The sequence below is a fragment of the Adiantum capillus-veneris genome, chromosome 9 (genome assembly GCF_014529385.1).
Source record: "Adiantum capillus-veneris isolate H3 chromosome 9, ASM1452938v2, whole genome shotgun sequence".
NCBI classification, from domain to species: Eukaryota; Viridiplantae; Streptophyta; class Polypodiopsida; order Polypodiales; family Pteridaceae; genus Adiantum; species Adiantum capillus-veneris.
The window spans coordinates 9515851-9522793 of record NC_140939.1 but is presented as its reverse complement, the minus strand read 5'-3'; positions in this window follow the sequence as shown (position 1 = coordinate 9522793).

Sequence of the window (6943 nt, the reverse complement as noted above, 5' to 3'; positions counted from 1 at the left end):
TATCTAGCATATACTCATCAAAGTTAAGAGCTATAAAAATAGGCTTTACCATTTTGTCAAAAGTTGAGTTTGAAGGACTTGTAGTGTTTACTACCATCTTGTCCCTTCTTCTTTGTCATTTGGCAAGCAATGAGACAGCACCTTCAACTTCATTCCAGTCGGTCTTTAGTCCTTGCTCAATATCTTTATCTTCAAGAAGAAGCTCCAAATTTTCTTGGACCTCTTTACCTACAACTTGTAAGAAAAGATCTGCCTTCTTTGCATCTAGTGTGGCCCTTTTTGTCCTGGTGAGTTGTGCATAGCGCCACTCAAATTTCCTAAGTAGCTCTATTATTGATAGTCCTTGCTTTGGCTTGACTACCCATTCTAAGAATGTCCTTTTGGTCCCTCTCTTAGAGTCCTCCATGAAATATTCCTCCTTTAAAGCTACTTTGAGCTCTTCCCAATTTCTCCCATGCCCATCTTTAATTGCCCTAACATGTTCCCTAATTTCTGGAGCAGCAACTAGCTCAAAGCTTTGAATCATCTCACCTTCTGACACACGATGTAGCTCCATCTCCTTCACATACTCGCATAAGTACTTGGTTACATCTTTGCCATTGAACTGATCCATTCTGTTGACGACCACTTGTATGGTCTTAGTTACTGAAATCTCCCTTCTTTCAGTGGCATGTTGTTGTTGCATGAACGTTGCAAATGCTTGAAACATTTGCATTGTTGTTGGGTCAAAATGCATACCCTGTTGCTCAACATGATCACCCATGGTTACCCAAAAACTCTCACCTTGGCAGATTCGCGTCGGGTTCACCAAAAAATATGTCGAGAAATTTGCGATCGTGCCAGGAACGCACCGGGATTTTTGCTGTGAGAGTTTGTGACAGAACTCCAGAAAACTATATGAAGGAGTTAAACCATAGATGCCATGAAGACTAGGGTTTAAAAGGAAGTGCAATCAAAGAAGCCCCACTCTTTCTCTCTTTCACTCACACACAAGAAAGAACACAAAAGAGAATATCAAAACAACACAAAGATGAAAACATCAAGCCTATGGTCATATCGTATCATGGGTAATATGAAAGGGTTAATAGATGAGTTGATGGTATTCAATCTTGGCTGACCAAATAGGCTACGGATCGTTCTTTGGAATTGTAATTTTGTGCTTACCATATTATATATGTTTTGTCTAGTGATTGGGATTAATTGTGTGTACAAATCCTCATGGTTCATAGCAAGATAACTACACTTACATCAAAAGAAAAGTTATCGTCTATAAGAGGTACTATGATGGGATCCGGTAAAAGAAGTATTTCATTGAGCCTTTCTAGGCCAAAGAGAAACACTATACATTGTTGAACATGTATTTTATGACCATTTTTTATGGAGAGAGAAGAATTCAACTTTGATTAATACACCAAATGCAAGACCTTCTTCGATTAGAGTTGATCTTCCAGGGATAGCTTACAAGAATGTCTAGTCTTCCTCTAGAAGAAAGTGTAGACTTAGGCTTATGTTAATAACTAAGTACAATTAAGCATTACTCCTCACTCCCTCATGAATTCCTCTCATCAATGGCTTGAATGGCTTGAATTCTTCAATGGTTCTAAGGAAGAAGAGGTCCCCTTTTATAGTTGAAGGGAACCCCCAAGGGTTTACACAAGAAGCGAAGAGCTAGTGTGAACAGAAACTGGAAAAGTTGGAAATGAGCTTTCCCTGCATGATGTGGGCAGACTGGGGTCCAGTATTTTGATCATATCTCTTTAACCGTGGATCCAAATTAAAAAGTTAAAATATGGGTAGAAAATTCTTCTCATTAGCTACGACTTCCATTTTATATACTTTTTCTAATTTGGATTGGAACCTTGTGTAAAAAAATCATCAAAATAGGGTACAATTTTTGCAGCTAAAAGTCTTCTTGTGGTCCCCTTAGCTTAGACTTTTATTTGATTCCAATGGACACCTCATGCCATATGAAAGCATGAAATTGCTCCTTGACAAATTTTTGTAATCATGCTTGAAATAATGCATGAAAATAAGTGTATCTTTGAAATCATGCCACCTAGTGTCCCACTAGGATTTGATTCTCTCCTAGTAGCTATTTAAAAAGAAATATAAAAAAAATATGAAAAATACATAGAATATATATATTGAAAATTACCCTAGATATAGGATCTAGCTAGGGTGTGAGATAATAATGAGATAGTAGAAAGAAAAAATCAATGCTTTTTGCCCCGAGTTAAAGAGGCGGAGCTATTCACGCTTTTTCCATAGTACTTTTTGACGGTAAATTAAGAATACGTTACCCTTGAGATAAATAATAGGATGAGATAGAAATCATATTATTATACTTAAACATGCATATGTACATTACAGGAAATATAATTATGTATCTAAAAAGTTACAAGATAACTCTTGTAGCATACGTTCCCACTATGTACGTGTCACAGTACGACAACGCGATCTTTAGAATATTTTCATCCACTATCCTCATTTTTTGATAGCCACTTTCAAGGTCAATCCCATTGAAGTAGGTAGAGCCTTGTAGCTTATCAAAAATATCGTCTCCCCGAGTCACGGGAAATCTATTTTTGATAGTGATATAGTTTAGAGCCATCTTTCTTTTTCACTACAAGGACTGGAGAACAAAATGGAGAGGAGTTAGGCCTCACCATCCTTTTGTCAACCAATTCTTATACTTTCCTCATGATCTCCTCTTGTTGAGCTTGAGAAACTCAATAAGGAGGCTTGTTAGGCGGTCAGCTTCCTGGCAGGAGCTCAATTCGATGGTCATCCTCCCCTTGTTTTGGAGGTAAGCCCAAAGGGATCTCATCGATGAAACAATCTTGGAATCATTTTATGAAATTAGAAAATTCTAACTCTTCTTGATTCCTACCATGTACATTTGATGACCTTTTAGGGACTCTTTGACAAAAATCATGTACGTAGAAACTGAGCTCTTTATTGATTTATCAAAAGCAAGAGGATTTACAAGTGGTATAGTACAAACAAACTCACTAGCGTCTATATACATGTTATTTCCCTTGTAGGTGAAGTAGATTCTCCTTTTAGGGAAATTCATATTGGCAGCCATGCGGTTGAACCATTGTGCCCCTAGGATAGCATCCTTGTGTTGGAGATGAGAGATGAAAAAGTCTTCTTTGTCGATATAGATTTGGAAATGGAGCCTCAACTTCCCAATCAAAGGAGTAACGGAGGCTTGTTTTCCCATGAAAGCAGTGTCGGCCGTTATAGCGTCTCCCATCTCAAAAGCTTGAATTCCCAACTTGGTGGCCAACTCTATGGATATGATGTTTTGAGTAGATCTAGTCTCCAATCATTGATTTGTCAAATAGTCTATGACGTAGACCACTCACATGTTCCATGCATATCATTATGTTGAGTATGCTCCTCCTAATTTATGTATCATAAGTGTTTCCTCTTTTGATGTCATGGTTGGGCATTTACAACTACTTTTGTCTCGTTACCTCAAGAGGATAGAACGTGCCTTTTGAGGCATAGTCTATGTGATGTAGTCATGTTCAGAGATGCATGTATTCTCTTGATGAATCAATCAATGCTATGTTCTTTGGTATGTCTAATCTATCTTTGTGTAGTATTCTACTCAATTTGAATTAGCCCGTGTGAGCTTTACTATGCTTGAAGTGTTTCTTGATGTTGTTTCTCTATGAGATAATGGTGTTTTGAGTTAATATTTCATGTGTTGATGAACCCCAACACCTTTGGTGATCCTACTGTGTTTATAGATTTGTTAGGGTGCAATCTTTGTGATTGCATTGGAGCGAGCATAAAAAACGATGAAGTTTGAGCAGTCAAGAAATCTTGATGTGCCTGATATACTTCTATGTTCACATTGTGTGAGTTGAGTTTTGTATTCCATTGGGAGATGTTTCATGTTGGAGAGACCATGAAGAGTATTCCAAGTTTCTTATATGAGGGCTCTGTTGTGTCTGTTTGTGCATCAACTTTCCATTGAAGTTGATGTGTATATTTAGATTTTCAAAAGATTCAAATTCAGTTGATGAACATATTCAGATTCGGAAGTTTGTCACATTTTCAGATTTAGGTTGAACAATCTCAAACAATTTTTTAGTTTGGACAATCTTGTCGGGGTGGAGAGGGGGTCACTATGTATAAATTGTGTATATCACCTATGCTCAAAGACTATTTATTAAACTCCTTATCTATGAATTTTTTAACAAATAAAATACACCCTTTTACTATTCAATCTGTAAATTTCTTTTTGGATTCCATTTTATGGTCCCCTTTTGTATGTAAAAATGTGAGAAAAAAAGAAATTTAATAAGCCCTTTTGCTACACTCACGTGATAGTTACATAATTATCAAGCGACCCCCCTAGAAAATTTGCAACCATTCAAGTAGCTTGAATTCTTGGAGATTTGAAGAGAATTATAAATCTTTGATGCTCCAAGTAGATATTTCTTTAAGTTTTGCATCAAAACTACCAAAATCTTTGATTTTTGAAATCTTAGAGCATGTTTGAGCAGTTATGTGTCAAGTTGTTGTGGGAACCTTGGCAATGATTTCAAGCTCTCCATTTTAAAATTGATGTGTAGTATCAGTTTGGTGTGGTGCATTGAATGTGAGGGCTAACTTGCTATTTGATTTCTAATTTCTAAAATGAGTAGGAAGAAGAAGAACAAGAAGTGTGATGTTTGTCTCTAGAAGATGACCATGTTATGGAAAATTGTCCACTGGTATTTGAGGCATGTCATATGGGAGATGTTTGCAAATACTTTTGTATGTGTAAGGTCCCCATTCTTAAAGATTGGGGCGACTTGGAAGATAGCCTTCTTTATGCTCTAAATCCGTTGACGACACCCTACTCCGATAATGCGAAGCAAGGATACGAGCAACGAAAGAGAAGAAGACTTCCACCTGATGTGTTCGTAGTTACAAGACCCTACGTCACAAGACAAGTCGATGAGGTTAAAGGTTCTATGGACTCTAGATCCTACATTATAAGAGAAGAAAATCCCTTTCACATATTAAGGATTCAAAAACAACGCCTTTTTCCCCACGTTTAAGAGGCACGGTCGCCATCCTTAAATCCAAAATATGACAAGAGATAAATCTCTAACTAATGAAAACAAAGTGAAAAGTACTCGACTAATCGAGTCCACCCATCCTTGACCGGCAACCTGAGCCAGTCCCCACTTTCCACACCGCACTCACCCGTTCTTTAATGTTATCTAATTACTACCATGACATATACAACAATGTTCGTTAATTAATTCTTAACACAAGTTCTTTAGTATAATCCTTTCAAACATCATCAAACAATTCTTTCATAACCAGAGTTATAGAATTCTGTAATCCGCAAAAAAAAAAGAGCCTTTAGTTTTTATACAAGTTTTGCCGCTAACCACGGACTTTCTCTGTCTAACCGACAGAGCCTTTGCAAAGGTTTTCCTAATCGCTAACCGCGAGATACGCATACTTCCCTTTTGCTAACCGTAAGGGACATCTTGCTACCCGCAAGGCATCTTGCTAACCGCAAGGTAAAAAAAAGAAAGTTGATGACCTCAACTTTAACTTCCGCTAACCGCGAGTTCCATCTGGAAAGAAGATTTTCTTTCAGTATTTCATATTCTAAATGTTTCTTTCAACAAGATCAATCAAAATCATATTCTCAAACCATAATCACTTATCAACAATATTTCTTTATCAAACAATAACAGTTTATAAAAACCACTACTTTTACTACTTTATGAAACATATGTCCATTTCATGTGATAGAACAATCACGTTTTCGGTCGGTTTGAGGTAAGGTTAAATCTAAGTTCATCTCACCGGTCAACATGAATACTATGCATAAATATAAATATGTTTTACCGAATTTGGAGCGCGTGCGGCTAACTCCTATGCTGGTGGTTGGACGGCTTCGACTTCTTCATCGATTGATGCTTCCGTATGAGGTACGCTCGGAGTTGACACCCTTCTTCCCGCCTTCCTTGGTGGTGCAACGGCAAGGGCGTCCTTGGAACTTCGCGCTACCCGCTTCGAAGCCATAGCTTCGGAATGGAGTAGAGAAAAGCGTGATGTTGGAGAGAGAGAGAGAGAGTGTGTGTCCACAAATAGGGTGACGGCACATCGACGATTGGAGATGGAGATGGCTTGAAGGTGAGAGGTTAAGGGAGAGAGGCTTTCTCCGGCGCGTCCTTGCGAGAGAGCTTCCGCTTTCACTACAAGAGGCTATTCATATAAGCGACGCTCACACAGCGACGCTCAAAAAAAAAATTCCCGACGTCGCTATGAGCGTCGCAAATTTCTTTGTAAATTTGCGACGCTCATAGCGACGCCGGTTGGGCTAAAAAAAAAACCGAGCGCGCCCAAAAACTCAGATCTCAGATCTGAGTTTTTCGGCGCCCTCAAGCAAGGAGCAGGTAATGCTCTCCCTCACTCTCTCTCTCTCTCTCTCTCTCTCTCTCTCTCTTTTTCTTCTCCACACACACACACACACACGAGGAGAGGAAGGAGAGCCAGGTATGCTCCTTCCCTCTCCTCATTCTCATGTTCCCTTCCCCTCTTTCTCTCTCCCTCTCTCTCTCTCTCTTTTTTGCTTCTCCACACACACACACACACACACACGAGGAGAGGAAGGAGAGCCAGGTATGCTCCTTCCCTCTCCTCATTCTCATGTTCCCTTCCCCTCTTTCTCTCTCCCTCTCTCTCTCACACACACACACACATACACACACACACATAGTGTTTTTGAGAGAGAGAGAGAGAGAGAGAGAGAGAGAGAGAGAGAGAGAGAGTACAAACAAAAACAAAAACGCACACACACATACATAAACAAAGAATGCACACACACATTGAGAGAGAAAAAGAGAGAGAGAGCATGCATAAACAAAAAACGCACGCATTGAGAGAGGAAAAGAGAGAGAGAACATGCATAAACAAA